General features: G+C 36.2%; 1 pseudogene; it reads left to right on the top strand.

Annotated features, from left to right (window-relative positions):
* Nucleotides 1-7791: 7791 nt before the first annotated feature.
* LOC123596811 lies at nucleotides 7792-8834 on the top strand (annotated as a pseudogene).
* Nucleotides 8835-12317: the final 3483 nt, after the last annotated feature.

A 12317-nucleotide genomic window follows, 5' to 3' on the forward strand; every position in this document is an offset into this window, starting at 1 on the left:
TCTTATTCTGTTCTAAGATCTTTATATGTATTTATTTATGTAATTCTTACAACAACATATGAGGTAGCTACTATTATTATGACTATTTAACAGATGAGGAAATTGCCCACAGGCACATAGCTGGTAAGAAACAGTCTAACACAGGGAATCTGATTTCCGGATCTTCCATCCCTAAAAGAGTGCTTGTTAATGATGATGATGAAAATATTGTAACTGTAGGAAACACCTGATTGGTAGAGAGGCTCAGTGTGCTTCACTGCCTCCCTCTTCACTTGGATCTAAAGCATCTTTCCAGCCCTCTCCCAATGCTCACCCACAAACCTGCTAAACTATCCTATGTACTAATTAGTGAGCCAGTAGTCTTTTCTATCCTTGTTGTAATGTAATGATAAAAGGATTAGATCTGGAATCAGAGGCTTCCATATACCATTAGTTATATGACCCTGAGCAGGTTACGTAATTTCTCTGAGCCTCAGTTCCTCATTGCTAATAGGAAAATGAAAAGCTTTGTAAATTATAAAGTACTGGGGGGAATACTAAATTATTGACATGTGTATCAAAAACTCTTTAAGGGAGTTTTATTCCTGGATGTAATGTCTTAACTCATAGGTGAATTTTTATAATAATATCAGGTGATAAGGTAACTGATACAAGAGTTAATTTGGGAACTGAGAGGATCTTTCTGCATCCTTTGAACAAACATCAAAAACAGGTGTCTAGTGTTCCCACTTAACTTCCATATAGTCATATACTTCCATATAATACTCAGGTTCACAAGTTAAAATATATGTATCTCCCATAATGACATTTACCCTCCAATCTATTAGCAATCTACTAGCAGAATATTGGGAGATGCAAAGGACTAGGCTATCTGTGACTGCTTTGGTTTTGTACTGTCCTAACCAGACCTCTGAACAGTAAATTGTTCTGCATGCACATCCTAATGAGCACCAAGCTTCAAAGAGGTCCCACAGACATTTCAGCAAGAGGCTTTCATTTGGTACAAACCCCAGATTACTGCTGGAAGGCTGTTTTGTATTTTTGAATGGCTGGAAAATATACTACCTTTTAAAACTGTAATTAACTATTGTTTTCTTAAGCATAAGTCATTGAATTTGGTCATATGCCACCTCTGGATTTGTTGATATAAATTTGTATTTGGGAATATTAATAGCAAAATATAATATACAATCCTTGTCCACACAAATTGCAGTAAATTACAGTTCGCCAAATTGCCGTACAAAGAGAAAAATAGAAATGGTTGTGGATTTCATAAAGCAAACATAGTATTCCAAAAATAATTACAGAGTTGTCACCTTAAAATATACAATTGTTTCTCAAAAGTGATCAGTATTAAATAAAGACACTTTTATCCACATTAGATATTATTGACTTCATAGTTACAATCTCTCCCCCCCATCTACTTTTTTGGTATTTATTTTAGAAAAGTTGGTTCTTTTTCTTTATTTTTCTGCGAAAAAAGGTAATGTATAAAAACATTTATATGTGTACACAAATTTTCTTTGGAAAAAATTATATGCCACTGATATTATATGATTCATTAACTAACAATATAATCCATTAAGTATGGAGAATTTGTTATATTTTAAGACACTATGAAACAAAGTCAGTTGTTTATTTGTTTTGTTTTGCTTTTGAAGCAATGCTCTCTTGAGCAAACTGAAGTTATTAGAAAACAGGCCTTTTCAGCTTCCACTGTCCTATGCAAACTTTAGTTTTAAATAAATTAACTATTCTATATATATACAAAGCATATGTAAATGTTCACATAGTACACAAGTTTCTTATATATTAAGTTTATATTGAAAAAACAGAAACATCCATTTCTCAACATACAACTAAAAAACAAAACAAAACAAAAAACAACTTTAAAATCTATGTTCAGTCCTGAATAACTGAATAAAAGATGGCTGAGAAATCTTGGAATCCAACAAGTACACAAACATGGGAATTAAGAATTGTCCTCTAAAATAAAGTTGTAATCAAAATGTTTATCAATAAAAGTCTATGGGTCTCTATGTTTTAATGACTTTCAGAGCTAAGTAGAAGTGATTCAAGCTTGATTCCAAATCTTTTATAACCATTTTATAGCATTATACAACCAAATTAAAAGTTCACCAAAAGCTGATGAATCCTATAGTATATTCGGTTGTTTTATGTAAGCTCAACTCAGAGGGGGAAAGTCACAAGGGGTTGATTTTTAATACTAATTTTGATTTCTAATGCTTACAATAAATTAAGTCAACCACGTTCTAAGTTCCGGACTGCCACACATGATCTAAAATGCTCTGTGGGGATAAAACACTTTAGAAGCTTATAATTCCTACAGAGTGTTTTGATTATTTTATACAAACTAAACTCAAACAGCAAAAAATTTCACAAGGGAAATTGTTGTGTGGTTTAAAGCCATATAATCTGTTTTCAACCCTTGTCTTTGCCTTCAGTTAAAGGCATACTCATTAACTTGAAACAATAAACTCAAACCTTAACATTTCTGGAAAGAATTCAATTCAGAACTTTGGCAGTATCGATGGTAAATATTACACACATGCCTAATGTGATCTTATACAGATACACAGGACATGTAGGTAACATAGGCAATGCCAAAGTTTTAAATGAGCAACAGATATACTGTATATCATTGCCTTATATATGGGCATTATCTCCTCACACACATATGCAAAACTCTGGCTTTCTCAGTACTGAATTGGAAGCTGTGGTTATAATTTAAACATTTATTTAGAGAATAAATGTAGAATAGAATTGAAGTGGTATTAATTATATATCACATAAAGAAATGCTGATCAATAACAAATTAAAAAAAGAAAAAAAAAGGTTGGCCATTCATAGACTAAATAGACTAAAAAATAACTATCCACTTGAGGTTTATAGTTAAAAAGGAATGACACAGGCTAAGTAAACAACCTCCTAACACCTTAGCTAAATGTGATGGAAATGGATTAGGCATTAACACAGGGAAAAGAGAAAAAAATGGATTTTTTAAATGAGTAATCATTTTATTTCTTTGTATAAAACTAACCTGAGTTAAATTTAGGTGGAAGAGATAGTAGGATGCAGCATTTTATAAAGAGAAGGAAACATTGTTGGAACAAGTAGAGAAAAAAAGAAAAGACCTAGAAGGCAGAGAGATTCAGGAAGGAAGAAATTATGTTCACAAGTCAGAACAGTCCACAGCTTCCACATATTTCACTCATGAGTGTCTAAAACATAATCAGATAGTTTAACTCACTCAAACATAAAATAAGACCATGAACAGGCAAGAGAAAAACAGAATGTGGTGGTTCTAAACAATTTTTCAAAGTTACAACTCTCCTGCACTAGCTATACATTTGTCTTTGTAATAGCAAGGCTGGAAATCACTAATCCATACAGAACTAGGCATTGTATATCTTTTGAAAAATTGTCATATATTCACTCTTTGTTTTAAAAGAGCGAACATAACAAAGTACTTGCATAATGAAGTAAAACCATGACAAAGAAAATTCCATTTAATTACAAATAGGTTTGCCCAAGAGAAGCCATGACTCTATCTCCTCAAATTTAGGGACTATTTTCAAAATTTAACTAGAAGTGTAAACAAAATATCTACTGCTGCCTCCATCCCCACCATTCTAGCCCCAACCCTAAACACTATGGATTTTGAGAATATTAGCAGAGTAACCTCTAGCTCTATCTATATTGTTCAAACCTGATATACCTTATATAAATATGTGCCATAAGTTGTAGTGTCTATTCAAAGTCTTCCACCTGCTACTTCTATACTATATTTTCATTTACTGACTCATTTAGTTGAAGGGGATTTACTGAGTTCCAGACACTGGCACTGTAAATAAGACATTCATGAATCCCAGCCTTGAGGAGTCAAGAGCCTAGCAGTGTATTTTGATAAGTTTCAATATAATATGGTAAATGCGAGGATATGGGAAATACAGATTATTATAGGAGCACTTAAGAGAAATACCCAATTGTTGTGGTATAAGATGGAGAGTCAAGCTAGGGTTCCTGAAGGCTGAGATCTAGAGGTGCAGCTCCATCTATGTAGGAGACAAGTGAAAATTAATTTCTAACTTATTTCCTATACCCTTGTAAAATCTTATCAGTTACTAAAGGACTTCATATATTCCTTTTGCTTAAGTCTTTTCATGGCACATTCTGGTTTAAACCCTTGCTATTCTGGTCATTATCTCAATGTTTATCCATCTAAAGAAGTTTACCATTGTCCCTTGCATTTTTTTAAAATTAATATCTAACATTTATCAAATGCTTACTGAAGGCTGGGTATTAATTCTATGTGTTTTACCCACTTTATCTCAATAATCCTCTTGACAACTTTATGAGACAGGTATATTACTATGTTTATTTCACAAATGAGGAGTCTGAGGCTTAGAGTGTTTCAATAATTTACTCATGGTCAGCTAGCTGGTAAATTGTACAGCCAAGACTTGCATCAGGTCTCATTTGAATCTTCAGCCTGCATTCTTGGCCACTATCATCTACTGCCTTCTTCCCTTTTGCTACTCCAAAGCCCAAGTTAACCCCATCTCCACCATGTATCCTCTTTCTGCAGAAGCTGAAGTGGAACACTTCCAGGCACAGGAAGAAAACAACACTTTTCAACTAAAACAATGTGAAAAAGCCCTATGATGCCATTACCCTAATACCCAAATCAGACAAAAATATTGTAAGAAAATTAAAACTACAGACTAATATCTCCCATGCAGAAAGATGCAAAATCCTCTAATAATGTATAAAAAGAATTATTATACCATGACCAAGTGGGAGTTATTCCAGGAAGGTAAGGTTGGTTCAGCATTCAAAAATTCATGTAATCCATTACCTTAACAGGCTAAAGAAAAAAAAATCACATGCTCATATCTCACATGCCTGTAGATGCAAAAAAAAAAAAAAAAAAAAAAAAGGATTTAATAAAATCCCATTCAAACTAGGAATAGAGGGAACTTCCTCAACTTGATAAATAAAATCTACAACAAACAAACAAAATAAAATAAAATAAAAATTCCTGCTTCTAACATCATGCATAATAGTGAAAATTTAGAAGCTTTCCCACTAAGACCAAGAACAAGGCAAGGATGTCCCCTCTCACCACTGCTTTTTAACAGTACTAGAAATACTGGAAGTCCAAACTAATGTAATGAGGGAAGAAAAGGGGGGAAAAAAGGTATACAGATTAAGAAGAAAGAAATAAAACTGTGTTTGTTCACAGATGACATGGAAAATCCCAAAGAATCAACAAAAAACCTCCCGGAACTAATAAGTGATTATAACAAGGTGGCAAGATACAGAGTTAACATACCAAAATCATTCACTCTCCTATATCTGAGCAATGAGCAATTGGAATTTAAAATTAAAAACACAATACCATTAGCAGTCCCCAAAATGAAATACTTAGGTATAAATCTAACAAAATGCATTCAAGATATATATATAAGGAAGACTACAAAGCTGTGATGAAAGAAATCAAAGAACTAAAATTTGGATAGATATTCCATATTCATGGATAGGAAGACTCAATATTGTCACAATGTGAATTCCTTCTAACTCAATAGATTAAATGCAATTCTAATAAAAATCCCAGCAAATTATTTTATGGATATCTGATTTATGACACCAAATAACCAACATAATATTGAAGGAGAAAAACAAAGTCAGAGGACTGACACTGTCATATTTCAAAACTTACTCAAAGCTATAGTAATCAGCACAGTATGATATTGATGAAAAATAGACAAACCAGTGGGACAGAATAGAGAGCTAAGAAACAGACCATCACAAATACTGTCAACTGATCTTTGAGAAAGGACCTAAGGCAACAAAATGCAGGAAAAATTGTCTTTTTATTTTTATTTTTAATTTTTTTAATGTTTATTTATTTTTGAGAGAGACACACAGTGTGAGTGGAGGGGCAGAGAGAGAAGGAGACACAGAATCGAAAGCAGGCCCCAGGCTCTGAGCTGTCAGCACAGAGCCCAATGTGGGGCTTGAGCCCACAAACCATGAGATCATGACCTGAGCTGAAGTCGGACACTCAACCGACTGAGCCACCGAAGCACCCCAAAACTGTCTTTTTAACAAATGGTGCTGAACCACTGGACAACCACATGCAAAAAAATGAACTTAGACACAGACTTTACACCTGTCACAAAAATTAACTAAAAATGGAAGATAGATCTACATGCAAAATGCAAAAATATAAAACTCCTAGAAGATAATATAGAAGAAAATCTAGATGACCTTGGGTGTGCTGATGACTTTTTAGATACAGCCCCAAAGTCAGGGAGAGAAATAATTAATCAGCTAGACTTCATTAAAAGTAAAAACTTCTCTATGAGAGACACTGTTAGGAACATGAAAAGACAAATCACAATATGGGAAAAAATACTTGTAAATGATATGTCTGATAATTAACTGATATGAAAATATACAAAAAACTTAAAACTCAACAATAAGAAAAGAAAAACTATTTTAAAATGAGCCAAAGAGCTTAACAGAACCCATACCAAAGAACAAAAATAGATACCAAATAAGCATATGAAAAGATACTCTGGTTGCCTTGGTGGCTCAGTTGGCCAACTTGGCTTAGATTACGATCTCATGGTTTGTGGGTTCAAGCCCTGCATCAGGCTCCATGCTGACAGCATAGAGCCTGCTTGGAATTCTCTCTCCCTCTCTCTCTGTCTAAAAATAAATAAATAAACTTTAAAAAAAGATATGCCACATCATACATCATCGAGGAAATGAGGTATGAGGTACCACTACACACCTATTAAAATGGCCAAAATCCCAAACACTGGCAACACCAAATGCTGGTGAGGATGTGGAGCAACAGGAATTTGCATTCATTGCTGGTAGGAATGCAAAATGGAACAGCCACTTTGCAAGACAGCTTGGTAGTTTCTTACAAAATTAAATATGCTCTCTTACCATACATCCCAGCAATGTGCTTCTTGGTATTTACCCAAATAGGTTGAAAACTTACGTACACACAAAAGCCTGCATACAGCTATTTATAGAAGTTTTATTCACAATTGTCAAAATTTGAAAGTAACCAAAATGGCCTTCAGTAGGTGAATGGATAAATGAACTGGCATATCCATACAATGGAATATTATTCAACACTAGAAAGAAATGAGCTATTAAGCCATGAAAAGGCATGGAAGAATCTTAAATGTATACTACTAAGTGCATAAAGCCATTCTGATACATACTGTATGATTCCAATTACATGATATCCTAGAAAAGGCAAAAATATGGAGACTCCAAGATCAGTGTTTGCCAAAGGATGAGGGGCAGAGGGTATAACAGGCAGAGCACAGGGGATTTTTAGGACAGTGAAACAGTTCTGAAATATACTACAGTGGTGGATACATGTCATTGTACATTTGTTAAAACCTGAAAATGTACAACTCAAGACTGAGCTCTAGTGAGAACTATGGGCTTTGGGTGACAATGATGTGTCCATGTAGATTCACCAGTTATAGCAAACACACCACTCTGGTGTGGTACATTGAGTGTTGGGGAAGCTGTGAATGTGTGGGGATGGGAGCACATGAAAACTTTGTACGTTCTGCTTAATTTTGCTGTGAACCTAAAACTCCCCTAAAAAATAAAATCTATTTTTTTTTTAAAGATAAACTCCTGAGAGCCTCAGCCTTACTTACAGTGCTGCCCAGAGAGCGCTGAGCCCTCATCCATCCACTGCCACCCACTCTGAACACAAAACATGTGGTCATGGATAAAAATGAGCTGGGGCAGGGGACCAAACTGACCGAGCAAGCTAAACAATATGATTACATGACAGCCTTCATGAAATCTGTAACTGAGCAAGGAGCTGAATTATCCATTGAGGAGAGGAGTCTGATCTCAGTTGCTTATAAAAATGTTGTAGGAGCCCATAGGTCTTCACAGAGGATCGTCTCAAGTATCGAGCAAAAGACGTAAAATGCTGAGAAACAACAACAGATGGATGGAGAATACAGAGAGAAAACGGTGACCCAGCTAAGAGATACCTGCAATGATCTACTGTCTCTTTTGGAAAAGTGTTTGATCCCCAGTGCTTCACAAGTAGAAAGCAAAGACTTCTATTTGAAAATGAAAGGAGGGGCGCCTGGTGGCTCAGTCAATTAAGTGTCCGTCAGACTTCAGCTTAGGTCATGATTTCATGGTTCCTGGGTTCGAGCCCTGCATCGGGCTCTGTGCTGATAGCTCAGAACCTGGAGCCTGCTTCAGATTCTATGTCTCCCTCTCTCTGCCCCTCCCCTGCTCATGCTCTTTCTCAGTCTCTCAAAAATAAATAAACATTAATTTTTTTTTTTTTTTTTTAATGGAAGGAGACTCCTAGCATTACTTGCCTGGGGTTGCTGCTGGTGATAGAAAGGGATTGTGGATCAGTCACAACAAGCATACCAAGAAGCTTTTGAAATCAGCAAAAAGGAAATGCAACCAGAACATCCTATCAGATTGGGTCAGGCCCTTAACTTCTCTGTCTTCTATTTGGAGATTCTGAACTCCCCAGAGAAATCCTGCTCTCTTGTAAATACAGCTTTTGATGAAGCCATTGCTGAACTTGATACATTAAGTGACGAATAATAAAAAGATGGAAAGCTAATAATGTAATTACTGAGAGACAACTTGACATTGTGGACATAGATACCCAAGGAGATGAAGCTGAAGCAGGAGGAGGAAGGGAAACTCACCAGCCTTCTGACTTTTGCCTGCCTCATTCTAAAATTTATACAGTGGACCATTTGTCACCCATGCTGTCCCACAAATAATTTTTTGTTTACAATTTATGACAGGTTTATGTTACTTCTTTTTAAGTTTCCATTTTTCTCATGTGGTTTTTATGTTTACCATCAGGGGAGTAGAACCAGTTAACATTTAGGGAGTTATCTGTTTTCATCTTGAGTTGGCAAATATGGGGATGTGGAATTTTTATACTAGTTATAAACATTTGGCATAATACTTGGTACATTGTGGTCTCACAAAGGCCAGTGTTAAAACTGCTACCATGTCTCAGCAGAGAAAACTGCCTACATACTGGTTTATCCTGGTGGGGAATAAAAGGAATAATTGGCTCCATGGGGTGCCTAGGTGGCTCCGTCAGTTGAGGGTCTGACTTCAGCTCAGGTCATGATCTCGCGGTTCGTGAGTTTGAGCCTCACGTCGGACTCTGTGCTGACAGCTCAGACTGGAGCCTGCTTTGGATTCTGTGTTTTCCTCTCTCTCTGCGCCTTCCCTGCTCATGCTCTCTCTCTCTCTCAATAATAAACTTTAAAAAAATTAAAAAAGTAAAAAAAGTAAAAGAAAAAAAAAAGGAATAATTGTTTCCAGACACAGTTATAGTTATTGTGGGTACTTTAAGGTTTGGAGCACTTACAAGGCTGTAGTAGAAATGGGTATCCCATGGATTTTACGTGTTGAACCATGTGTAACTATGGAATACTCATTCTCAGTGTACACACCTTAGACTATAGTTGCAGAAGTGTTCCTTTAGTCGCAGACCAATTTACTCTAGATAAAGGCAGAAACAGTTCATATTCCATTATTTGTAAAGTTACCTGCTGTTTGCTTTTGTTATATTTGCTATACTCATTTTATTTGTACATAAATGTTTTAGGCAACCTAAGAACAAATGTACAATAAAGATGCAGTAAAAATAAATTGCTTAATTCCATTACTTTATGTATTTCAAGAACAGCAGTAAAACAAAAATCCCATGTATTTACTTTTTTAGGATTTTTTTTTTGCTTTTGTGATTTCTTTTGTGTGTGTGGGAGGGGCGGGGGGGGGGAGGCGGGAATACTTGCCTAACATGCATGTGCTGTAAAAACAGTTAACAGGGAAATAACTGAGATGATGGCTAGGTTTGTTTAATGTCCTATGAAATTTTCATGAACAATCTAAGTTGTTAAGAACAAGTGTGTTAAGTTCATGTAAGTGGAATAAAAGTTTTATGAGTGGACTTTTCAGCTACTTTCTCTATACCATTTCATGCCAATTAGTCCTTGGTTCTGAAACTTCTCTAAAGGAAATTGTTGGAAATTTTTGGAAATCCTTTCCTTATTTCCTCTTGGCAGCAAATGGGCTTTTACCAAGTTTAATACAAAGTTTATCATAACAACAACAGCAAGGTATAAACTCCTCAGGACAAAGAGAAGAGGAAAGGAAACAAAGTTTTGAAAGATGGAAAAAAGATGGAACAAATAGTGACTGACTCAGTATGGCAGAGAAAGGTGAAGCCCAACTACGTGGAAAGAGAGATGCCAAGGAAAAGTAAGCACGTTTGTTCTGCTAAACTCTAGAAAGATTCAGGAATTGGAGGTACCAGGTGACTTTGAAGACTATAGGGCAAGGTATCGTGAGCACAAGAGGATGGATTTTTGAGTCTGTAATGGGAGTATTCAGAGTTTAGTTGTCCTCCCCTAGCCTATATCCCCAGTCTACCAAGACAAAATAGGACATTACTTTAGGTGGAGATTGACTCAGAAAGGCTCTGGTTTGGGGGACACTATGAGAAAGACATGCAACCCAGGATACAGAAAATCTTCAACAAAAGAAAGTATCCCTCGGGTAGAGATGAAGACAGATCCCAAGAAAACTATGGTATAGTAGACTTAGAAAGCAGTCAGTTAGTTATATTGGATCAGCAAGATGGAAAATCTAGGAGGGATGTTTCCAAGGGAAAAAAGTGGAACTCATCTATTACCAATGAGATCTGACAGTAAGAAGAGAAGCTTTAGTGCTTAGAAAGAAAGCTTGGGCTGAATGAGCAACATGTACATGGAAAACTAGACAAAAATAAACAACATGATAGTTAACTTTGGGAAAAACAGTGAGCGTTTTTAGTGTTTTTTTTTTTTTTTTTTTTTTTAAAGAGAGAGAGAGCACTAGTGGGAAGAGGGGCAGTGAGAGAGGTGAGAAAGAATCCTAAGTAGGCTCCACACTGTCGGCATGGAGCCCAATATGGGGCTCGATCTCACAACTATGAGATCCCGACCTGAGCCAAAACCAAGGGTCAGAGGCTTAACTGACTGAATCTCCCAGGTGCCCCAGTGCAACCTTATTTTTAAACAGGCATTCAAAAACTTAATACTCTCAGATGAAAGTTATTTTGTTTAAAGTAGTCACTTTGAGATTTAGTCCCTGTTCAACACTGCTGCCATTTTTAGTACTATACAACCTATAATACATTCTTCTGTATAGCTGCAGTAATAATGAATTTTCTTCCTATGAAAATGAAATTTATTTTGCAAATCAGTAGTTATTAGTCACCAAATCTAGTACCAAGGCAAGTGAGTCAGCAGAGTAATATTTCTACTGTTTTGTAGCTTAAATAGTTTTTAATAAAATTCCTGAAAAGGAGCTCCTCAGAGTTTTTTAAATGTAGTAACTTTAAACCTACTACTGTTTTGATATTGTTGTAGTCCTTACTTATTTTTATATATCATTTTAGGAATGTTTGTTTGGTTTTAGTCTCAAACCCCACCCTCTCCCCTACATTTTTCAGTACTTTGTAAAATGAAGACACATGATGGGCACTCAACCAATGTCTATAATGTTGAAACTTCTCTGCCTTTCTTTCTGTAGGAGGCAACCAGCAATCAGAAAGAGACATAATAAAAACCACCTGGGTAACTCCAACCAACTCAGAACCTCTAGATTGAAATTAGTGGTTCCATTTCCATCAAAAAATTCTCTTTTGTTTGTTTCTTTTCTTCCATTTTTAGAAGCAAAGACACCCATTCAAATACCTGGTAAAAATTTCTAGACAGGTCTGGGTTTCCAGTTCCAGAAAACTAAGATAGAGTTGCTGGAATATTATGCCCAGATTCTCTTGGCTTTACCTCCTGTACAAATAAATCCATCCACTGATGTGCTTGGCAAGGTGACAAAAACAGCCACAGGGGAGGCAAAACCCATCCTGGCACAGGCTCTGGTTTTATTCCCTTTGTTAAGGACTCTCCTCTTTCTAGCATGTGGACCCTCCTAGGTTGACAGGAAGAGGCCAGGCAGCAATGGGTGGAGGGAGAGGAGAGTCAAGCACACTGACCCTTGATTGAGCTCTGCTCCCAGCTGTCCCCAACTTCTGAAATATGGTAACCTTTTCCACGCTTGCCCTGGAGATTCCCATGGGAACAGTAGAGTTCCTGAGCCACAGTCCTACAAATGGGAAGAGATGTTACAGGTTCAAATAACCCAGAGATGGGAGGAAAAGAGGAAGTGAAGAGAGAAGAAAAAGAGGTCAAGGAAAAAAA

The sequence above is a fragment of the Leopardus geoffroyi genome, chromosome C1, assembly GCF_018350155.1.
Source record: "Leopardus geoffroyi isolate Oge1 chromosome C1, O.geoffroyi_Oge1_pat1.0, whole genome shotgun sequence".
NCBI classification, from domain to species: Eukaryota; Metazoa; Chordata; class Mammalia; order Carnivora; family Felidae; genus Leopardus; species Leopardus geoffroyi.